This window comes from Chanos chanos, chromosome 3 (genome assembly GCF_902362185.1).
Source record: "Chanos chanos chromosome 3, fChaCha1.1, whole genome shotgun sequence".
Lineage (NCBI taxonomy): Eukaryota > Metazoa > Chordata > Actinopteri > Gonorynchiformes > Chanidae > Chanos > Chanos chanos.
The window spans coordinates 58,000,965-58,026,301 of record NC_044497.1 but is presented as its reverse complement, the minus strand read 5'-3'; positions in this window follow the sequence as shown (position 1 = coordinate 58,026,301).

The following is a 25,337-nucleotide window of genomic DNA, read 5'->3' as shown; positions in this document are numbered from 1 at the left end:
CTCACTGTACACACTGCTGCACTACGGGCCTGTCTTACTGTACACACTGCTTTAGCACAGGCCTGTCTCACTGTACACACTGCTGCACTACGGGCCTGTCTTACTGTACACACTGCTGCACTACAGGTCTGTGTGCCTTCCCCTCCGCTGTTTCCCTATATTGACCTCACCTCTACAGACACATCAGTAAAATTACGTAAAATGCCGATGTCTCCACACTTGAAGGTCTCATTACTAAAGGGAATGAGTCCATGTGCAGGACAGCACCACTCACTACCCCACCCACAGACTACACCACCCACTCACCTACGCATCCACACAGCACATCTGCTGAAGTCTGTGGGTGGGCAGGTGAGTGGGTGGTGTGGTCTGTGGGTGGGGTAGTGGGTCAGTGATGTAGTCTGTGGGTGGTGTAGTCTGTGGGTGGGCAGGAGAGTGAGTGGTGTGGTCTGTGGGTGGGGTAGTGGGTCAGTGGTGTAGTCTGTGGGTGGTGTAGTCTGTGGGTGGGGCAGGAGAGTGAGTGGTGTGGTCTGTGGGTGGGGTAGTGGGTCAGTGGTGTAGTCTGTGGGTGGTGTAGTCTGTGGGTGGGCAGGAGAGTGAGTGGTGTGGTCTGTGGGTGGGGTAGTTGGTCAGTGGTGTAGTCTGTGGGTGGTGTGGTCTGTGGGTGGGGTAGTGGGTCAGTGGTGTAGTCTGTGGGTGGGGCAGGAGAGTGAGTGGTGTGGTCTGTGGGTGGGGTAGTGGGTCAGTGGTGTAGTCTGTGGGTGGTGTAGTCTGTGGGTGGGCAGGTGAGTGGGTGGTGTGGTCTGTGGGTGGGGTAGTGAGTCAGTGGTGTAGTCTGTGGGTGGTGTAGTCTGTGGGTGGGGCAGGAGAGTGAGTGGTGTGGTCTGTGGGTGGGGTAGTGGGTCAGTGGTGTAGTCTGTGGGTGGTGTAGTCTGTGGGTGGGGCAGGAGAGTGAGTGGTGTGGTCTGTGGGTGGGGTAGTGGGTCAGTGGTGTAGTCTGTGGGTGGGGCAGGAGAGGGTGTGGTCTGGTGGAAGAGACGGACTGGGTGTGACACGTTGAATTAAAGAGTCTGACAAGGTTTGTCAAAAAAATAAATAAAATGAAATGTCAGTGCTTTTTGGTGATTTTGCTCAAATGAAGTCTTTTTGGATCTCAGATACAGTTTGGATCATTGTGATGTTTGCTTTCTTTTGTGTGTGCTTGTATAAGAGGTTTATGTCAATTCCTCACTGTGCTGTCACTCACAGACAGGTCAGACCACTCAGGAAGTTAAAGGGGAAGCCCGCTTGGTGAACTGGGTTTTACTTTGTCTGACACCTCTGCTCTCCTTTCCCGTTCATCAAGGCAAACAGCCAACAGCACCGCCATGACACACCCACACCACCTGTTTGAAAAAACATGTGTGAATCAGCATGTCAGTGAAAAACTCCCCCATTACATGTTTTACCTTATTCCGAAGCCTCTGATTGGTTAGTGATATTAGTGGGTGCCAAGTGCACCCTGTGTATGTATGCGCGCGCGTGTGTGCATGTGCATGTGTGTATGTGTGTGCGCTTGTTTGGGCATGGGTGAACAAGCCAAAGTGAGCATGTTAGCATGTGTGTTGATCATCCATTGTGTGTCCCATGACTCTAACTGTTACCTTTGGTAGTATCAGAATTCATCAAACACATACTGAAATGTTTAAATAAGGCCACAATGACACTCGTCATAAACACACAAATGTTATTATTATACTAAAAAGTTATTGTTATTGTTATTGCTTTTATTATTATTATTATTATTATTATTATTATTATTATTATTATTATTATTGTTGTTGTTGTTGTTATTATTAGAGGGGCACAATGACACTCATCATAAACACACGAATATTATTATGTTTTCACTAATATGAGGCCTGAATACAGTCACCAGTTAGGACGCGTTTTCTCTACAAGTGAGTTTCTCACAAACATTGTATTTCATTCATCTTTGTTCTATGGAATTTTTTTTCCTGGTCCCAGTCAAAGCACTGGCATTGTGTGTGTGTGTGTGTGTGTGTGTGTGTGTGTGTATCTGTGTGTATCTGTGTGTTTGCCAGTCCACCACCACCTAATGATCTATGTGTTGTACATTAGCAGGCTGTGACCAGATGACTCCTCCTCTTATCTGTTTGAAAATATGAGTCTTGGTAGCTGTCAGTGCAGGCGTGCGGTTGTGTAAGTATATGAGAGCAGACGCAGTGCATGAGTGTTCTGTATCGCTGAAAACAAATCATTCCTGAGTGTATCTGATTAGCTGTGAACACACACATCATCACTGAAAAGATTAGTTATTATCTGCACAAACTTATGAAACTGTGCTATATGCCAAGGGGACTTAAGTGATTTTTTTAGACTATGGAAAATACAATCAGTCATTTGCAGTCCGTTTTGAAAAGAGACATAATGTGAGTAGTGATAGTGCACTGCAGAGCGCAGAGGACACGGTGATACGGCTAATACAGCTGTCTGTATACGGTAATGCTTTCAATACACAGTGTCCAAGCAATACATAGTATCTATGCATTAAGGTCGTCGGTAATGGTGGTAATGGTGAATATTTGCGAGGCCAGAATTGCTAAAATTGTTTTGCGTTTGAATGTTCATTTCTTGTGACATTTAAAAGCAGTATCTAAGCATTTTTTCAGCCCGTCTGGAGGATCGGAGATTCCTGAATTTATCATTCAAGTAAACAATAACGAGTTTTTAAAAATATTATTGAGCACTCCGTGTTTTAGTTTAGTTTGTAACAGGGGAAATTCTGGTGTCGGAGAATTGTAGATGCTATGCTTAAATCCTAGATCCCCCGTAGCGTTCTGAGTAACGTAGCAACAGCCAATGCGACGCGATGGCTCACTCACAAACAACAAACCCATTTTTTACACAGAACTCATCTTTCCAGATTTGTTTTCCACTTGGATCTGTTATTCATAAAGTTAAGATTTGTGTGCAAAACTGAATAATGAATTTCTTTTGCATTTCTTTATAAAGAAATGCGAAAATACAAAATGAACGTAAGGATTTAAAGCGGTGCAATATTGTTCTCCTCGTCACGGAACAATTCCGTATTGTAAAGCGTATTATAAAGAACGGTTGGCAGACCTATGCGAGGACACTGGGACTGAACAAAGTTTTCTGGCGATGACGTGTTCATGGAAAACTGTGGATTGCTGTGGTCCTTTCAGGGTGTCCTTGTCAGGGGAGAAATTACTTAGACGAATTAGCATGAAGCAGACCAGAACAGCGGGATCCCTGCGCGAGAGTTTACAGGCCTGCTGCCATGGTGACGTGGAAACTGAGTCTGTTTGTTGTGTGTATGACCTCCTTTAGCGTTTCACCTCCTTTATCTGAAACACCAGTGTGACCACAGTCAAAGCCATGGTCAAAACCTCGTTCTCTCTCTCTCTCTCTCTCTCTCTCTCTCTCTCTCTCTCTCCTCACACACACACACTCTTTCTTTCTCTCTCTCTCTCTCTCTCTCTCTCTCTCTCTTTCTCTCTCTCTCTCACACACACACACGTACACTCTCAATTCAGTTCAGTTCAGGTCAAAGAAACAACACTGGCCTGACCGTACAGCAGTATGACCAAAGAAATGGCCAGAAGAGAAACAGTAAAAAGCAATGAAAAAGTAATGCTGTTCTAACTGTAAGGGTCTACTTCACCATGGCCTGAGTCTGTCCACAGGGTCTCCCTTAGCCTGTGGCAGGCTGTCATGCATCAAGCTGCTACTTTCATTGGGGTGTTCCCCTAATGTATAACTCAATTTTGTTTTATTTTGCAAGCCCACATTTTTTTCCCAAATCTGAGGAAGAAAGAGGATTGGATTGTTTGACTGACTGTCATATTGTTGCAGGGAAAATTCCTCCGTTTCTGTCTGTACATTACAGAGAGAGCAAAACCTTTTGTTCCGGGGTAGTCAGGTCTGTCTATGATGGCCTTTTGTTCCGGGGTAGTCAGGTCTGTCTATGATGGCCTTTTGTTCCGGGGTAGTCAGGTGTGTCTATGATGGCCTTTTGTTCCGGGGTAGTCAGGTCTGTCTATGACGGCCTTTTGTTCCAGAGTAGTCAGGTCTGTCTATGATGGCCTTTTGTTCCGGGGTAGTCAGGTCTGTCTATGATGGCCTTTTGTTCTGGGGTAGTCAGGTGTGTCTATGATGGCCTTTTGTTCTGGGGTAGTCAGGTCTGTCTATGATGGCCTTTTGTTCTGGGGTAGTCAGGTCTGTCTATGACGGCCTTTTGTTCCGGGGTAGTCAGGTCTGTCTATGATGGCCTTTTGTTCCGGGGTAGTCAGGTGTGTCTATGATGGCCTTTTGTTCCGGGGTAGTCAGGTCTGTCTATGATGGCCTTTTGTTCCAGAGTAGTCAGGTCTGTCTATGATGGCCTTTTGTTCTGGGGTAGTCAGGTCTGTCTATGATGGCCTTTTGTTCTGGGGTAGTCAGGTCTGTCTATGATGGCCTTTTGTTCTGGGGTAGTCAGGTCTGTCTATGATGGCCTTTTGTTCCGGGGTAGTCAGGTCTGTCTATGATGGCCTTTTGTTCTGGGGTAGTCAGGTCTGTCTATGATGGCCTTTTGTTCCAGAGTAGTCAGGTCTGTCTATGACGGCCTTTTGTTCCAGAGTAGTCAGGTGTGTCTATGATGGCCTTTTGTTCCGGGGTAGTCAGGTCTGTCTATGATGGCCTTTTGTTCTGGGGTAGTCAGGTCTGTCTATGATGGCCTTTTGTTCTGGGGTAGTCAGGTCTGTCTATGATGGCCTTTTGTTCCGGGGTAGTCAGGTCTGTCTATGATGGCCTTTTGTTCCAGAGTAGTCAGGTGTGTCTATGATGGCCTTTTGTTCTGGGGTAGTCAGGTCTGTCTATGATGGCCTTTTGTTCTGGGGTAGTCAGGTCTGTCTATGATGGCCTTTTGTTCTGGGGTAGTCAGGTCTGTCTATGATGGCCTTTTGTTCTGGGGTAGTCAGGTCTGTCTATGATGGCCTTTTGTTCTGGGGTAGTCAGGTCTGTCTATGATGGCCTTTTGTTCCGGGGTAGTCAGGTCTGTCTATGATGGCCTTTTGTTCTGGGGTAGTCAGGTCTGTCTATGATGGCCTTTTGTTCCAGAGTAGTCAGGTCTGTCTATGACGGCCTTTTGTTCCAGAGTAGTCAGGTGTGTCTATGATGGCCTTTTGTTCTGGGGTAGTCAGGTCTGTCTATGATGGCCTTTTGTTCCGGGGTAGTCAGGTGTGTCTATGATGGCCTTTTGTTCCGGGGTAGTCAGGTCTGTCTATGATGGCCTTTTGTTCCGGGGTAGTCAGGTCTGTCTATGACGGCCTTTTGTTCCGGGGTAGTCAGGTCTGTCTATGATGGCCTTTTGTTCCGGGGTAGTCAGGTGTGCCTATGACGGCCTTTTGTTCCAGAGTAGTCAGGTGTGTCTATGACGGCCTTTTTCACGAGTCAGAATACAGTCACTGAGCGTGTGTTTAGTCAGTGTGTTAGTCACTGAGCTTGTGTTTAGGGTTAGGGTTAGGGTTAGCAGAGGACCCTGAGTATTCCAACACATGATTTTTAGGGAGGATGAACCTGCCTCTGCTCTTTGTAAAATGAGACAAACAATATACACCATACACATCAAACATTATTGGGAAAATGTTAAGCATTTTCCCCCAGAACAAGAATATGTATCTTAACAGATGGAATTAGTAGCATAGTTTATGTTTGTTTATTTATTGTTTTTTAATCGGAGTCCCAGACCCAGCAGGTGAGGGCAGGGCAGGCTGAGCTCCAGTTGTATGACTCTGAGACGCTGGTGGAGCTCCTGCTCCACTGGCTGCTCCTCCCTCTCACATACACAAACAGACAAGTGTTTTTTTCTGATTTGCAGGAGACGGTGCCACAAGTGCCAAAAGGACAGAGAAAAAGGAAAATTCAGTCAAAATGCAACAATCACACCAAGATCAACTACACAAGCTAGAAGAAAATGGTATGCCTGGAGCTGTTCAGAATTTGATGATGAGTGTAAAGTACTGTATAATGATGAATGTAAAGTACTGTATAATGATGAGTGTAAAGTATTGTATAATGATGAGTGTAAAGTACTGTATAATAATGAGTGTAAAGTACTGTATAATGATGAGTGTAAAGTATTGTATAATGATGAATGTAAAGTACTGTATAATGATGAGTGTAAAGTACTGTATAATGATGAGTATAAAGTATTGTATAATGATGAGTGTAAAGTACTGTATAATGATGAGTGTAAAGTACTGTATAATGATGAGTGTAAAGTACTGTATAATAATGAGTATAAAGTACTGTATAATGATGAATGTAAAGTACTGTATAATGATGAGTATAAAGTACTGTATAATGATGAATGTAAAGTACTGTATAATGATGAGTGTAAAGTATAAAGTACTGTATAATGATGAGTGTAAAGTACTGTATAATGATGAGTGTAAAGTACTGTATAATGATGAATGTAAAGTACTGTATAATGATGAGTGTAAAGTATAAAGTACTGTATAATGATGAGTGTAAAGTACTGTATAATGATGAGTATAAAGTACTGTATAATGATGAGTATAAAGTACTGTATAATAATGAGTGTAAAGTACTGTATAATGATGAGTATAAAGTACTGTATAATGATGAGTGTAAAGTACTGTATAATGATGAGTATAAAGTACTGTATAATAATGAGTGTAAAGTACTGTATAATGATGAGTGTAAAGTACTGTATAATGATGAGTGTAAAGTACTGTATAATAATGAGTATAAAGTACTGTATAATGATGAATGTAAAGTACTGTATAATGATGAGTATAAAGTACTGTATAATGATCTGTCATGTGCCTGTTTTAATTCTTTAATTCCCAGAGAACCATATACACTCTATGTTTGTTGAGTTTTGAATTTTGCCAGTTCTGAGAATATGACCGTTCTGTTATATTTAAAATGAATTATCATGTATATTAGTAACACCCCTCTTAAAAACCTGTAAAAATACTGAAAATGAGAGAATAAAAATGTGAAGTAAATAAGACAAGTCCTGTGTTCATTTACACTGTGATTAACATTGTATCAGTACCATATTGGTGGTTTTATGTTCTGTGATAGTTTTGGTTTAGTTTATCTTAACATTGTCAGTCAGAAAAGTCCATTAACCTGTGTGGAGGTCCTGAGGTGGTGCTGGAGTCAGAATGTAATGTTTCCTTAGTGACCGCAGGCAGTTACAGCTGCTTTGATATGGAGCCCCTGATGGGACCTGAATGGTGGAAACTGTAAAACTAAGTCTTGTTAACATCATCAAATATCATTAATCTGCAAAAAGGTTCCCTCCTCAACCTGAAAACAGAGAAAACATTCCCCAGTGTGCTGAATGCCAAATTTGTTTTAAAAAGCTGAAAAGGTGAAAGTTTAGATAAAACCCAAAGTTGTGTGCATCTATTGCAGCGATGAATTGTCTTTCCACCGAAGCACAACAAATCTGAGGAGCCATCTTTGGGAAAAGTACATCTTTGCTCATGTTAGCAAAGATGCTAGCGCTGAGACAGGGTCAAGCCATGTGCGTTTAACCACACGGTCAGAGTGCAGCCAAGGCAAATCTGTCAACAAAGCAACAACAGCTAAGCTAACCAATGCAACCACTGAATGGATCAGAATGGACCACAGGCATTAGGTTGTAACTGTTCTTTACGTGGTCGTCTGCTGCTTACGTCTGCAATGCATTGTGTATGTTGGGGGCAATGCCAAGCACTCCGAGACTTTTTACTCAGCAGATTAAGAGATTCTAGCTCTAATTCAGAAATCATCAAAACTAACCTGAGATGTTATAATAAAGTAAAAAATAAACCTCTGATTTTTCTAACCAATGTGTCATGCATTTCTTCATTCCAGCACCACACGTGTGTTTGTTTTATCTCCCCCAAAAATACAAGTAGATGCTGATATTTTAAACTTTTGATTAATCATGATTAATCACAGCCTGTTATTGTGAGTAACTCGTGATGAAATCCTGTAATCGATTGACAGCGCTAATAAAAACATCGTCATTTTTAAAAGTAAAATGTCCTCACTATTACAATGTTAAAATGTCTCTACTGTTAAATGTGAAAATGTCGTCACTATTAAATGTAAAAATGCTTCCACTGTTAAAATGTAAAAATATCTCCACTGTTAAAAAATGCCATCACTGTTAAAGTGTAAAATGTCTCCACTGTTAAGATATAAAAATATCTCCACTGTTAAAATGAAAAATGTCTCCACTGTTAAATATAAAAATTCTTCCACTGTTCAAATGTAAAAATATCTCCACTGTTAAATGTAAAAATGTCCTCACTGTTAAAGTGTAAAATGTCTCCACTGTTAAAATATAAGAACGTCTTCGCTGTTAAAATGTAAAAATGTCTTCACTGGTGAAATGTCATAAGACAGTTTTACATATGTAGGGAAAAATATCAGTGTCATTACAGTTAAAATAACGGTGTCATTACAGTTAAAATAACAGTTGCAGTCACAGTTTGTCCTGTTGTGATAAATGTAGTTAATTTCGTAACTAAATCCCACACAGCAGAGAGTATGTTCAACCTGAGATGAAGAGTCAGATGAGGGACCTGAAAGCGCCCGAGGCCGAGAAGGACAAAGATAATGCTACAGTCGCACGGCGCAGAGAAACACAGAGAAACAGAGAATAGAGGCCAGCGCAGAGAGACACAGAGAAACAGAGAGAATGGAGGCCAGTGCAGAGAGACACAGAGAAACAGAGAATGGAGGTGAGTGCAGAGAGACACAGAGAAACAGAGAATGGAGGTGAGTACAGAGAAACACAGAGAAACAGAGAATGGAGGTGAGTGCAGAGAGACACAGAGAAACAGAGAATGGAGGTGAGTACAGAGAAACACAGAGAAACAGAGAATGGAGGTGAGTGCAGAGAGACACAGAGAAACAGAGAGAATGGAGGCCAGTGCAGAGAAACACAGAGAAACAGAGAATGGAGGTGAGTGCAGAGAGACACAGAGAAACAGAGAATGGAGGTGAGTGCAGAGAGACACAGTGAAAAAGAGAATGGAGGTGAGTGCAGAGAGACACAGTGAAACAGAGAATGGAGGCCAGTGCAGAGAGACACAGTGAAACAGAGAATGGAGGTGAGTGCAGAGAGACACAGTGAAACAGAGAATGGAGGCCAGTGCAGAGAGACACAGTGAAACAGAGAATGGAGGTGAGTGCAGAGAAACACAGAGAAACAGAGAATGGAGGTGAGTGCAGAGAGACACAGTGAAACAGAGAATGGAGGCCAGTGCAGAGAGACACAGTGAAACAGAGAATGGAGGTGAGTGTAGGGAGACACAGTGAAAAAGAGAATGGAGGTGAGTGCAGAGAGACACAGTGAAAAAGAGAATGGAGGTGAGTGCAGAGAGACACAGTGAAACAGAGAATAGAGGCCAGTCCAGAGAGACCCAGTGAAACAGAGAATGGAGGTGAGTGTAGGGAGACACAGTGAAACAGAGAATGGAGGTGAGTGCAGAGAGACACAGTGAAAAAGAGAATGGAGGTGAGCGCAGTGCAGAGAGACACAGTGATAAAGAGAATGGAGGTGAGTGCAGAGAGACACAGTGAAAAAGAGAATGGAGGTGAGTGTAGGGGGAACACAGTGAAACAGAGAATGGAGGTGAGTGTAGAGACACAGTGAAACAGAGAATGGAGGCCAGTGCAGAGAGACACAGTGAAAAAGAGAATGGAGGTGAGTGTAGGGAGACACAGTGAAAAAAAGAATGGAGGCCAGTGCAGAGAGACACAGTGAAACAGAGAATGGAGGTGAGTGCAGGGAGACACAGTGAAAAAGAGAATGGAGGTGAGTGTAGGGAGACACAGTGAAAAAGAGAATGGAGGCCAGTGCAGAGAGACACAGTGAAACAGAGAATGGAGGTGAGTGCAGAGAGACACAGTGAAAAAGAGAATGGAGGTGAGTGTAGGGGGAACACAGTGAAACAGAGAATGGAGGTGAGTGTAGAGACACAGTGAAACAGAGAATGGAGGCCAGTGCAGAGAGACACAGTGAAAAAGAGAATGGAGGTGAGTGTAGTTAGTCACAGTGAAAAAGAGAATGGAGGCCAGTGCAGAGAGACACAGTGAAAAAGAGAATGGAGGTGAGTGCAGAGAGACACAGTGAAACAGAGAATGGAGGTGAGTGCAGAGAGACACAGTGAAACAGAGAATGGAGGTGAGTGCAGAGAGACACAGTGAAAAAGAGAATGGAGGTGAGTGTAGGGGGAACACAGTGAAACAGAGAATGGAGGTGAGTGTAGAGACACAGTGAAACAGAGAATGGAGGCCAGTGCAGAGAGACACAGTGAAACAGAGAATGGAGGTGAGTGTAGGGAGACACAGTGAAAAAAAGAATGGAGGCCAGTGCAGAGAGACACAGTGAAACAGAGAATGGAGGTGAGTGCAGGGAGACACAGTGAAAAAGAGAATGGAGGTGAGTGTAGGGAGACACAGTGAAAAAGAGAATGGAGGTGAGTGCAGGGGGAACGCAGTGAAAAAGAGAATGGAGGTGAGTGCAGGGGGAACGCAGTGAAAAAGAGAATGGAGGCCAGTGCAGAGAAACACAGTTAAAAAGAGAATGGAGGTGAGTGTAGGGAGACACAGTGAAAAAGAGAATGGAGGTGAGTGCAGGGGGAACACAGTGAAAAAGAGAATGGAGGTGAGTGTAGGGAGACACAGTGAAAAAGAGAATGGAGGTGAGTGTAGGGAGACACAGTGAAAAAGAGAATGGAGGTGAGTGCAGAGAGACACAGTGAAACAGAGAATGGAGGTGAGTGCAGAGAGACACAGTGAAACAGAGAATGGAGGTGAGTGCAGAGAGACACAGTGAAAAAGAGAATGGAGGTGAGTGCAGAGAGACACAGTGAAAAAGAGAATGGAGGTGAGTGCAGAGAGACACAGTGAAAAAGAGAATGGAGGTGAGTGTAGTTAGACACAGTGAAAAAGAGAATGGAGGTGAGTGTAGTTAGACACAGAGAAACAGAGAATGGAGGTGAGTGCAGAGAGACACAGTGAAAAAGAGAATGGAGGTGAGTGTAGGGGGAACACAGTGAAACAGAGAATGGAGGTGAGTGTAGAGACACAGTGAAACAGAGAATGGAGGCCAGTGCAGAGAGACACAGTGAAAAAGAGAATGGAGGTGAGTGTAGGGAGACACAGTGAAAAAAAGAATGGAGGCCAGTGCAGAGAGACACAGTGAAACAGAGAATGGAGGTGAGTGCAGGGAGACACAGTGAAAAAGAGAATGGAGGTGAGTGTAGGGAGACACAGTGAAAAAGAGAATGGAGGCCAGTGCAGAGAGACACAGTGAAACAGAGAATGGAGGTGAGTGCAGAGAGACACAGTGAAAAAGAGAATGGAGGTGAGTGTAGGGGGAACACAGTGAAACAGAGAATGGAGGTGAGTGTAGAGACACAGTGAAACAGAGAATGGAGGCCAGTGCAGAGAGACACAGTGAAAAAGAGAATGGAGGTGAGTGTAGTTAGTCACAGTGAAAAAGAGAATGGAGGCCAGTGCAGAGAGACACAGTGAAAAAGAGAATGGAGGTGAGTGCAGAGAGACACAGTGAAACAGAGAATGGAGGTGAGTGCAGAGAGACACAGTGAAACAGAGAATGGAGGTGAGTGCAGAGAGACACAGTGAAAAAGAGAATGGAGGTGAGTGTAGGGGGAACACAGTGAAACAGAGAATGGAGGTGAGTGTAGAGACACAGTGAAACAGAGAATGGAGGCCAGTGCAGAGAGACACAGTGAAACAGAGAATGGAGGTGAGTGTAGGGAGACACAGTGAAAAAAAGAATGGAGGCCAGTGCAGAGAGACACAGTGAAACAGAGAATGGAGGTGAGTGCAGGGAGACACAGTGAAAAAGAGAATGGAGGTGAGTGTAGGGAGACACAGTGAAAAAGAGAATGGAGGTGAGTGCAGGGGGAACGCAGTGAAAAAGAGAATGGAGGTGAGTGCAGGGGGAACGCAGTGAAAAAGAGAATGGAGGCCAGTGCAGAGAAACACAGTTAAAAAGAGAATGGAGGTGAGTGTAGGGAGACACAGTGAAAAAGAGAATGGAGGTGAGTGCAGGGGGAACACAGTGAAAAAGAGAATGGAGGTGAGTGTAGGGAGACACAGTGAAAAAGAGAATGGAGGTGAGTGTAGGGAGACACAGTGAAAAAGAGAATGGAGGTGAGTGCAGAGAGACACAGTGAAACAGAGAATGGAGGTGAGTGCAGAGAGACACAGTGAAACAGAGAATGGAGGTGAGTGCAGAGAGACACAGTGAAAAAGAGAATGGAGGTGAGTGCAGAGAGACACAGTGAAAAAGAGAATGGAGGTGAGTGCAGAGAGACACAGTGAAAAAGAGAATGGAGGTGAGTGTAGTTAGACACAGTGAAAAAGAGAATGGAGGTGAGTGCAGAGAGACACAGAGAAAAAGAGAATGGAGGTGAGTGCAGAGAGACACAGTGAAACAGAGAATGGAGGCCAGTGCAGAGAGACACAGTGAAAAAGAGAATGGAGGTGAGTGTAGGGAAACACAGTGAAAAAAAGAATGGAGGCCAGTGCAGAGAGACACAGTGAAAAAGAGAATGGAGGTGAGTGCAGAGAAACACAGTGAAAAAGAGAATGGAAGTGAGTGCAGAGAGACACAGTGAAAAAGAGAATGGAGGCCAGTGCAGAGAGACACAGTGAAAAAGAGAATGGAGGTGAGTGCAGAGAGACACAGTGAAAAAGAGAATGGAGGTGAGTGCAGAGAGACACAGTGAAAAAGAGAATGGAGGCCAGTGCAGAGAGACACAGTGAAAAAGAGAATGGAGGTGAGTGTAGGGAGACACAGTGAAAAAGAGAATGGAGGTGAGTGCAGGGAGACACAGTGAAAAAGAGAATGGAGGTGAGTGTAGGGAGACACAGTGAAAAAGAGAATGGAGGTGAGTGCAGGGGGAACGCAGTGAAAAAGAGAATGGAGGTGAGTGCAGGGGGAACGCAGTGAAAAAGAGAATGGAGGCCAGTGCAGAGAGACACAGTGAAAAAGAGAATGGAGGTGAGTGTAGGGAGACACAGTGAAAAAGAGAATGGAGGTGAGTGTAGGGGGAACACAGTGAAAAAGAGAATGGAGGTGAGTTTAGGGAGACACAGTGAAAAAGAGAATGGAGGTGGGTGTAGGGAGACACAGTGAAAAAGAGAATGGAGGTGAGTGTAGGGAGACACAGTGAAAAAGAGAATGGAGGTGAGTGCAGGGGGAACACAGTGAAAAAGAGAATGGAGGTGAGTGTAGGGAGACACAGTGAAAAAGAGAATGGAGGTGAGTGTAGGGAGACACAGCGAAAAAGAGAATGGAGGTGAGTGCAGAGAGATACAGTGAAAAAGAGAATGGAGGTGAGTGCAGGGGGAACGCAGCGAAAAAGAGAATGGAGGTGAGTGCAGGGAGACACAGTGAAAAAGAGAATGGAGGTGAGTGCAGGGAGACGCATTGAAAAAGAGAATGGAGGTGAGTGCAGGGGGAACGCAGTGATAAAGAGAATGGAGGTGAGTACAGAGAAACCCAGTGAAAAAGAGAATGGAGGTGAGTGTAGTTAGACACAGTGAAAAAGAGAATGGAGGTGAGTGTAGGGAGACACAGTGAAAAAGAGAATGGAGGTGAGTGCAGAGAGACACAGTGAAAAAGAGAATGGAGGTGAGTGCAGGGGGAACACAGTGAAAAAGAAAATGGAGGCCAGTGCAGAGAGACACAGTGTAAAAGAGAATGGAGGCCAGTGCAGAGAGACATAGTGAAAAAGAGAATGGAGGTGAGTGCAGAGAGACACAATGAAACAGAGAATGGAGGTGAGTGCAGAGAGACACAGAGAAACAGAGAATAGAGGCCAGTCCAGAGAGACCCAGTGAAACAGAGAATGGAGGTGAGTGCAGAGAGACACAGTGAAAAAGAGAATGGAAGTGAGTGCAGAGAGACACAGTGAAAAAGAGAATGGAGGTGAGTGCAGAGAGACACAGTGAAAAAGAGAATGGAGGTGAGTGTAGGGAGACACAGTGAAAAAGAGAATGGAGGTGAGTGTAGGGAGACACAGTGAAAAAGAGAATGGAGGTGAGTGCAGAGAGACACAGTGAAAAAGAGAATGGAGGTGAGTGTAGGGAGACACAGTGAAAAAGAGAATGGAGGTGAGTGTAGGGAGACACAGTGAAAAAGAGAATGGAGGTGAGTGCAGGGGGAGCTCAGGGTTTGGATCAGTCCAGACAGCCCCATTCTCAGACTCAAGGCTAAGAGGTCCACTCTGTTTCTCTTCAGCGCAGCCGTCCAGACTGCAGCTGTCTGTCTCGCCCCACATGAATTAGGGGCTCTTTTTTGGAGCCGTGAATGCCCTCCCAACAAGAGGTGGAGAGGAGTGAAAACTATATTAAATTACCCTAATTAACAATTTAGCCACGAAGAGCAGAGGAGCGGGGGAGTTGTATAGGCCAAAGGCGAGGCCCATTCACCACCAGTGTTCAGGGGTCGAAAGGTTTCCCAAGTTCACAGGCTCTGTGTCTTTGTTATGCTAACAGACCATCTCAAATCAGTGGGCAAGTAGAGAGTGAATTAGAAATGATTCCTGCAGAACTAGACAGGACCTCCTCATCCCGCTCCCCGGGCAGCACTCTGTCTAATCCGGACTGATTCTGAGAATAAGAGGCATTAATATTAAACAGCAAATAAAATGCCAGTTTATCAGTCTGATTTATATGTTAAAGTGAGAACAGTTGTTCTTTTGTCTAGTAATATGACATCAACTTGAGAACAACTGAAAACAAAAATGAATTAAAAAAAGAAACAAACAAACTGGACGCTGAATCTAAGCACAATACTTTTGTTGTTGTCACAAATCTTTTCTGAATAACAGTTAATAGAGTAACCTGTGAAGACAACCATTCAGCCAAAGGGCTGACAGTGTGCGCTGCCCTTGTCTCTGCATCAAGGGTCAAACAATTCATTTCCTCACCCTCTAATGGCATCCCAGGTCACCTCGGAGCGGAAACCACAGCACTGTGGACCCACTAATGCCCCTGTTAGGAATCATTGTAGTGGACTCTCTAATGGTCTGTCTTATATGACGCCCATCACGGACAAAAACAAATACTGCATATACATGGCTGAAACATTACATCTGCACTGGGATTGTCATCATAACTGAAATATTAGAACTGGACTAGGATTATCATCACAACTGAAATATTAGAACTGGACTAAGATTATCATCACAACTGAAATATTAGAACTGCACTAAATTATCATCAATAACTGAAATACTAGAACTGGACTAGGATTATCATCAAGATTTAAACCTGCTGGTGACTGATAAATTTATGGGCCTGTGTCAAATGGAACTGACCCTCACTAATCCTAGTGTGCCGCGTGGGAAAAATGGTGTTCATAGAGAAGAAAGCCTTCACAGGCAGGTCAGATTGAGAGAGAGAGAGAGAGAGAGAGACACGACAGGAGGTCAGACTGAGAGACAGAAACGACAGGAAATCAGACAGAGAGAGAGTGAGAGAGAGAGAGAGAGAGAGAGAGAGAGAGAGAGGGAGAGAGGGGAGAGAGAGAGAGAGAGAGAGAGGGAGAGAGGGAAGAGAGAGAGAGAGAGAGAGAGAGAGAGGGAGAGAGGGGAGAGAGAGAGAGAGAGGGAGAGAGGGGAGAGAGAGAGAGAGAGAGAGAGAGAGTGAGAGAGAGAGAGAGAGAGAGAGAGGGAGAGAGAGAGTGAGAGAGAGAGAGAGAGAGAGAGAGTGAGAGAGAGAGAGAGAGAGAGAGAGAGAGGGAGAGAGAGAGAGTGAGAGAGAGAGAGAGAGAGAGAGAGAGAGAGAGAGAGTGAGTGTGAGAGAGAGAGAGAGAGAGAGAGAGAGAGGGAGAGAGAGAGAGTGAGAGAGAGAGAGAGAGAGAGAGAGAGTGAGAGAGAGAGAGAGAGAGAGAGAGAGAGAGAGGAATGGTTCTCTGAGCTGCTCCAGCACTCCACAGGGCGCGACCCGTCAGTCCGCTGAGAGTGTAGCAGTGAAAGGAGGAAAAAATAGACAAATGCTTCATCTGTAAAATTCCAGCAGGCAGACGGGAATGACATCACGTTTTACACCTCTCTCACGGACACTGATTGGTTTTCATTTGGAAAACTGAAAATTCATAACAGCCCTGAGAAAAACGATCCAGTGTGTCTGAGATAAAGACAAACAAAAACAAAAATCGTGTTTGATCTGGTTCTGGTTCTTGTTTACAGGGTAAGCAAAGTGTTATGGAGAGGTCAGAATTTCAAAATTCACCACAAGGAATATTTTTAGTGTCAGTTTGTCAATGATGAACGGAAAAGATAGTGTGAGCTAAATCGGGTCAGGATATCAAATATACAACACCATCAGCTATATCAGCTTTTTTCAAATGTAGCATTTTCATCTTAAATGTTTTAAACAGAGGTTGTTAATAACTGCCCTTAAGAAATGTTCCAACATTTAAATAATCTTTTGAACATCTTTCCTCTGATTACTACACTTAAACACTCATTTCAAAGATTAGCACCGAAAAACAGAAATGCCACTCAGCAGCAGAACGGAGCAACGTGCTCATGTTCCACAGGTCTTCTCCGCTCCATTCACTGATTTTTTTTATTTCTCATCTCTGCCGTGTGATCTCTCCCCTGGTTTTTGGGTCCTTATGTTGTTGGGTTTTCTTCGGGCGCTGGGCTGCTCTTAATGCTCATTGTGCACACATTTTTTTCCTAATAATTGCCCGAGAAAATGGCACAGCAATTTAGGACTTATGTAGCACTTTGAATACACCTTTTCCCCGACTCACCACTGATTGGTATCCAGCTGCTGGTTACCATGGTGATGACCAGATCATTTCTCTGGGCCCCTTTGTGAGGTGGACTTTCCACGATACAAAGTTAACCAGATGTCTGACATGTTCCTGTAAATCCCCTGCAACTCATAATTGATTTTTCCCTGGTTATTAACAAATCTTCTCATTGTTTGTGTGAATCAGCCAAAAATATTAATATTCTGTCAGAACACATCATTAATATACTGATATTTATGAGGTGGAATTCTTCTTCACAGAAATGTCATTTTCAACATCAAATCAAATCAAGTTATTTTCAACATCAAATCACCTGTGAGGCTGTAAAGTTGAACTGCTCTCCTCAGGCCGTGAGAGGAGGATCGGATCTCGACCGGTGTGTGTATGAAGCCGCAGAGACCACCTCACTCCAAACGACTCGACCCAGTCTCAGAATACTGCTGCCAAGGCAAACTCTCACAGACTCACAACCAGATTTGTTATTTTTTAACAGGAGAGATGGCCCAGTGGTCACTGACACTACTCTATAGAGTATATAGGGGGATGGCCCAGTGGTCACCGACACTACTCTATAGAGTATATAGGTGGATGGCCCAGTGGTCACTGACACTACTCTATAGAGTATATAGGGGGATGGCCCAGTGGTCACCGACACTACTCTATAGAGTATATAGGTGGATGGCCCAGTGGTCACTGACACTACTCTATAGAGTATACAGGGGCGATGGCCCAATGGTCACTGACACTACTCTATAGAGTATACAGGGGGATGGCCCAGTGGTCACTGACACTACTCTATAGAGTATATAGGGGGATGGCCCAGTGGTCACTGACACTACTCTATAGAGTATATAGGGGGATGGCCCAGTGGTCACTGACACTACTCTGTAGAGTATATAGGGGGATGGCCCAGTGGTCACTGACACTACTCTATAGAGTATATAGGGGGATGGCCCAGTGGTCACTGACACTACTCTATAGAGTATGTAGGGGGATAGCCCAGTGGTCACTGACACTACTCTATAGAGTATATAGGGGGACGGCCCAATGGTCACTGACACTACTCTATAGAGTATATAGGGGGGATGGCCCAGTGGTCACTGACACTACTCTATAGAGTATACAGGGGGATGGCCCAGTGGTCACTGACACTACTCTATAGAGTATACAGGGGGATGGCCCAGTGGTCACTGACACTACTCTATAGAGTATACAGGGGGATGGCCCAGTGGTCACTGACACTACTCTATAGAGTATACAGCGGGGATGGCCCAGTGGTCACTGACACTACTCTATAGAGTATATAGGGGGATGGCCCAGTGGTCACTGACACTACTCTATAGAGTATATAGGGGCGATGGCCCAATGGTCACTGACACTACTCTATAGAGTATATAGGGGGATGGCCCAGTGGTCACTGACACTACTCTATAGAGTATACAGGGGCGATGGCCCAATGGTCACTGACACTACTCTATAGAGTATGTAGGGGGGTGGCCCAGTGGTCACTGACACTACTCTATAGAGTATATAGGGTGGACGGCCCAGTGGTCACTGACACTACTCTATAGAGTATATAGGGGGGTGGCCCAATGGTCACTGACACTACTCTATAGAGTATATAGGGGGATGGCAGGTTAACAAGGGGGATCTCATCCCCCCTCATCCCCCTACAAATCGCCTACTGCTCACAACAGATTAGATTAATTAACCATTAAATACTCTTTAAATACAACCTTAATGTATCACATAGATATAATACCTTTTCACATTTACATGAACATGATTCCTTTGAGATCAGAGTGCTGCAGGACTAGGCAGCAGGAGGAGCTGAGATTTACTAGGGTAGAGATTTTACCAGAGTTTCTTTACTTGCTGTTTTATTGACTCTTAATTATAAACAACTGAGGCTCATAATGAATCCTGCAATAAAGAGCCAGATCACTGTCGAAAGATATCATAATTCATTCTCGCATACCATTCAAAACTTCAAAATAAGAGACCTGTCTCTTTATAATACAATACATGCAGGTCTGCTGGATGCTTTCTTCAACTACATCAACTACTCCTAATCACATAACATCACATCATCACAGGTTGTCATGGAACATCACAGAATATCACATCCTCACAGATGGTCATGGAACATCACAGAACATCACATCATCACAGGTTGTCATGGAACGTCACATTATCACAGGTTGACATGGAACGTCACAGAACATCACATTATCACAAGTTGTCCTGGAACGTCACAGAACATCACATTATCACAGGTTGTCATGGAACATCACATTATCACAGGTTGTCATGGAACGTCACATTATCACAGGTTGTCATGGAACGTCACAGAACATCATATTATCACAGGTTGTCATGGAATGTCAAAGAACACCAGTGGGCTTTTTGGAGGAAACTGCCACTAAATAAATCTGAGTCAGTGATGGTGTCATGTCTATTCTTAGCCAAATAAAACATCTCACAAAGACAGCCCTCATTAAATACTAGACTTCCAAAGGACAACTGGCATTAGGTGAGTTAAAAAAAATTGTAGTGCCTTTTATGTGGTGTAGTGTGGAATTCCTCGGAATAAGGCACTGTGATGTATCTAATCCCACTGTGATGTATCTAATCCCACTGTGATGTATCTAATCCCAACTCAGGCACATTTGTGCTCGTCTCCAGGCTCCTGTAACAGGATCTATTTTGGGCCGTGTGAGAGACATAGGAAAACTGTGGTTCAGTTTTAATGATGAATCATTAAGCACAATGGGATGACCTTGTAACCCTGCAATATGAGAGGCAAAAGGCCTTGTGCTCATCTTTCATCAGGTTGGAAAGAGCAATCAGTGAAAAGTATTCAGGTTAATGAAGAGAAGACCTAAAGCGTCAAGGGGACTAGAGTAGCTCCTTATAGTTTACACTGGACCCTATTCAGAACCAGAGAGTATCTCCTTACAGTTTACACTGGACCCTATTCAGAACCAGAGAGTATCTCCTTATAGTTTACACTGGACCCTATTCAGAACCAGAGAGAAGCTCCTTATAGTTTGCACTGGACCCTATTCAGTACTAGAGAGTATCTCCTTATAGTTTACACTGGACCCTATTCAGAACCAGAGAGTATCTCCTTATAGTTTACACTGGACCCTGTTCAGAACCAGAGAGAAGCTCCTTATAGTTTAAACTGGACCCTATTCAGAACCAGAGAGAAGCTCCGTATAGTTTACACTGGACCCTATTCAGAACCAGAATATAGTCCACAGTACTCTGACTCTTCCTCTTACTCTGTCAGATGAACACAGTTTCAAGCACTTACATTGTTTTTTAGTCACCACTGGACTAAAATGTCCTTTTAAACACTATATGAAATGTGTCTTGTCATTTGTTTCTTTTCTTCTCTTTTTTATTTTGATGTTCCTGATCACGTCTGACTGACTCACAAACGCTGACTCGTTCAGTTTGGCCCCAGAGCCATGACTCACATCCATCCGTCCGTCCATCCATCCATCTTCTAGACCCTTCATCAATCCTTCCATCCGTCTCTTAGCCCCTTCAATTCATCCATCCATCCTTCCATCCATCCTTCCGTCCATCCTTCCATCCATCCTTCCATCCATCCATCCTTCCATCCATCCTTCCATCCTTCCATCCATCCTTCCATCCATCCATTCGGTCTTGAGTACCAGTAACTCCTCTAGCCCCTACTTGTGAAAAAGATCCTAGAACAGGGGTGTCATGGGTTGTCATATCATAGCCTCTTTCTTGTAATCCCATTTTAAAGGCCACTGGCCCAGTGCTTACTGCTATAGTAACTACAACCTCAGATTTAGCACAAGTACAGTCTCAGATGTTTAGATGGACTCGAAACTTGGCTGCACAAAACACCACCATTTTTTGTTATGATTAAAATTATAATATAATATTCACTAACACTATGGTTTGAAATAAATAATTCTTATGATGTTCTCGAGGTAAAAGAAGGCTGATGAGTTAAACATGTGCCATAAACAGTTTCTATCTTTTAAAAATGTTTTTCATCGGATGATCCGGGGTTAATGTATTTAGAAATTAAACATTAAAAAAAAAATTAATGCATTTCTGTCAAGGCTATAATTTGCCATGATGTAAAAAATCTCAAAAGGGAGATTTTGGACGATCTCCCGTGGGCCCTGTGCACGCTTCACAAATGATCACGGCTTCACCGCCATGTCCCCTATGGTGACCCAGGTCCTCACAGCCAATGTATGTTTGTTCAAGACATGCATCAGTAGCATCACAGTTGGGGAGCAGGACAAACAGATGCACAAAACTTCAGACTGTGTGAATGAAGCCTATGATGGTGTAGAACCACACTCACAGGTACTGCATGAATTCACCCTCAGCTCTGAGAGTAACTCTGATGCTGGTAGCAAACAAAGCTGTCTTAAAAGGGTGTTTCTGCATTCACGCTGGGAGGGCAGACTCAGGCAGGCTGCCAGCACTCTCTTTAACTGACCCGTGAGCTGCACAGCGGCTGAGACACACTGAGAGCAGAGAAAAGCTGGGCCACCCTGTGGGTCGTGTCGAGTGAAGATCCAGCCTCCTGTCTGTTGGATCCCAGCCGTTCTCTCCTGGTCGGGAAACATCCTCACTCAGAACCAGCACCTGACCCAGAAATCTGTCTCATGCACACAGTCAGACATGCTCAGGAAAACGATGATGAAAACAAAACAGAGAAGAGGCTGATGACAGATGGTGCAAATTAAAAGATGTGAAATCCTCACATCAAATTCCTTTGAAAGGAACCAGAGCCTTTGTTATTTCTCACTGCATGATGTTTGGAGACTCTCTGAAGATCATGTTTAAGGGCAATTCTTCTGTCATTTCACATCATTGGTAAGGAAGCAGGAAGAGCACATGAATTACTATAATCATTTTATTCAATGACACACTTCTGTGTCTTACACATAGATCTCTCACATGTATTTTATGAATTGTGTAATGTGCGCAAACAAACTAAATAAAAGACAGTAATCCTTTTGAAGGTGTTTCTTTTCTTTTTCTCAGCCCTCCAACTGTGCATTTCCAAAAGTCCATTCTGTGTGAAGGGGCAAGCCAGTGCTCCCTAGCTGCACCGCCCACACATCAGTCATCTCACACAGTACACCTCTTTAAATGATGACATAGCAGCTGAAAGCGCTAGCTAAGATGGCGAGACACAGACACAGACACACACACAAAAACAGAACAAAACACAGAGAGTTGAGGGAGGGGAGGGGTGAGCGCAGACGTTTCCAGGGAAGGCTGTCAGATTTACTTCAAACTTCAATGGGAAAGTTATTTCATCCAAGCCCAGTTCATCAGGCGCCTGTCTAGGCTTCCAGTGTGGTCAGAGCCTGGGGTGAGAGGCGGCAGCTGCCAGCCTGTTGTCCCTGGGGACAGTTGCCACGGTAGCGGGGCCAAAGTATCTTACCCTGTCTGGCTTCCTACAGTGTGACTTTAGCCGTGATCCAGACGGGATATAAGTGCGACTAAAACCTCGTCTTTTCATTAAAAAAGCGGTGGCATTTATCGCTCCTCATTCTACACACACAGAATCCAACTCCACATACTCAGACTCAGTCCTACACAGAACAGAACGAAATTTTGACAGTTGACAGTTTTTTGTACATTGCATTGTCTCTGTCTCTGTCCCCGCAACACTGTCTCTGTCCCCACAGTACTGTCTCTGTCCCCGCAACACTGTCTCTGTCCCCACAATACTGTCTCTGTCCCCGCAGCACTGTCTCTGTCCCCGCAACACTGTCTCTGTCCCCGCAACACTGTCTCTGTCCCTGCAGTACTGTCTCTGTCCCCACTGTACTGTCTCTGTCCCCACTGTACTGTCTCTGTCCCCGCAGTACTGTCTCTGTCCCCACTGTACTGTCTCTATCCCCGCAGCACTGTCTCTGTCCCCGCAACACTGTCTCTGTCCCCACTGTACTGTCTCTGTCCCCGCAGTACTGTCTCTGTCCCCGCAGCACTGTCTCTGTCCCCACTGTACTGTCTCTGTCCCCACTGTACTGTCTCTGTCCCCGCAGTACTGTCTCTGTCCCCGCAACACTGTCTCTGTCCCCGCAACACTGTCTCTGTCCCCACTGTACTGTCTCTGTCCCCACTGTACTGTCTCTGTCCCCGCAGTACTGTCTCTGTCCCCGCAACACTGTCTCTGTCCCTGCAGTACTGTCTCTGTCCCCACTGTACTGTCTCTGTCCCCACTGTACTGTCTCTGTCCCCGCAGTACTGTCTCTGTCCCCGCAGCACTGTCTCTGTCCCCACTGTACTGTCTCTGTCCCCGCAGTACTGTCTCTGTCCCTGCAGCACTGTCTCTGTCCCCACTGTACTGTCTCTGTCCCCACTGTACTGTCTCTGTCCCCGCAGTACTGTCTCTGTCCCCGCAGCACTGTCTCTGTCCCCACTGTACTGTCTCTGTCCCCACTGTACTGTCTCTGTCCCCGCAACACTGTCTCTGTCCCCGCAGCACTGTCTCTGTCCCCACTGTACTGTCTCTGTCCCCGCAGTACTGTCTCTGTCCCTGCAGCACTGTCTCTGTCCCCACTGTACTGTCTCTGTCCCCACTGTACTGTCTCTGTCCCCGCAGTACTGTCTCTGTCCCCGCAGCACTGTCTCTGTCCCCACTGTACTGTCTCTGTCCCCACTGTACTGTCTCTGTCCCCGCAACACTGTCTCTGTCCCCGCAACACTGTCTCTGTCCCTGCAGTACTGTCTCTGTCCCCACTGTACTGTCTCTGTCCCCACAGTACTGTCTCTGTCCCCGCAGCACTGTCTCTGTCCCCACAATACTGTCTCTGTCCCTGCAACACTGTCTCTGTCCCCGCAGTACTGTCTCTGTCCCCACTGTACTGTCTCTGTCCCCACTGTACTGTCTCTGTCCCCGCAGCACTGTCTCTGTCCCCACTGTACTGTCTCTGTCCCCACAGTACTGTCTCTGTCCCTGCAGTACTGTCTCTGTCCCCGCAGTACTGTCTCTGTCCCCACAGTACTGTCTCTGTCCCTGCAGTACTGTCTCTGTCCCCGCAGCACTGTCTCTGTCCCCACAGTACTGTCTCTGTCCCCACTGTACTGTCTCTGTCCCCGCAACACTGTATCTGTCCCCGCAACACTGTATCTGTCCCCACTGTACTGTCTCTGTCCCCGCAGCACTGTCTCTGTCCCCACTGTACTGTCTCTGTCCCCACTGTACTGTCTCTGTCCCCACAGCACTGTCTCTGTCCCTGCAGTACTGTCTCTGTCCCCGCAGTACTGTCTCTGTCCCCACTGTACTGTCTCTGTCCCTGCAGTACTGTCTCTGTCCCCGCAGCACTGTCTCTGTCCCCACTGTACTGTCTCTGTCCCCACTGTACTGTCTCTGTCCCCACAGTACTGTCTCTGTCCCTGCAGTACTGTCTCTGTCCCCGCAGTACTGTCTCTGTCCCCGCAGCACTGTCTCTGTCCCCGCAGTACTGTCTTTGTCCCCGCAGTACTGCACTCTGAGGCACTTTGAACCCACATGGCAGACAACCACACATCACCACACAACAACCACACATCACCACTCAACACCACACATCACCACTCAACACCACACATCACCACTCAACACCACACATCACCACACAACAACCACACATCACCACTCAACACCACACATCACCATACAACAACCACACATCACCACTCAACACCACACATCACCATACATTACCACACATTACCATACATCTGCACATCATCTGGTCCTTAAGTACAATTTACAATTACAATTACAATTTAGCATTTAGCAGATGCTTTTAGCCAAAGCGACTTACAATCAGTGCATCAGTCGAATTCCTAATACCTCATAAGCATACATCGCTAAAAAGACTGAGCGTCAATTTACTCTTTCGTATTGCGCCCTGGAATTCTTAGACAAACATAGATACAAGACAAGGTTTGTTTTTTGTTTTTTTTAAGGAAGGGGGGTTAGGCTTAGGGGGATAGGTGGGTTCTGAAGAGGTGGGTTTTCAGTTTCTTGTGGAAGATGGTGAGGGATTCCACAGTCCTAACTGTATGAGGGAGGTCGTTCCACCACAGAGGGGCAATGGCGGAGAGCGGCTGCCAGGTTCCCGAAGTGAGGGGACCGTCATCTGACCAGAGGTCGTAGAGCGGAGGGTTCTAGTAGTGGTATACGGAGTTATTAGGGACTGAAGGTATGATGGGGCGGAGCCTCTTGTTGCCTGGTAGGCCAGTACTAGTGTCTTGAATTGGATGCGGGCAGCTACCGGAAGCCAGTGGAGCGCAGTAAGCAGTGGAGTGACATGAGAGTGCTTAGGGAGGTTGAAGACCAGGCGTGCAGCGGCGTTCTGCATGAGCTGGAGCGGCCTGATGGCGCAGGTCGGTAAGCCAGCTAGTAGGACGTTGCAGTAGTCCAGGCGGGAGATGACAAGCGCTTGGACCAGGAGCTGGGTCGCCTGTTGTGTGAGGAATGGGCGGA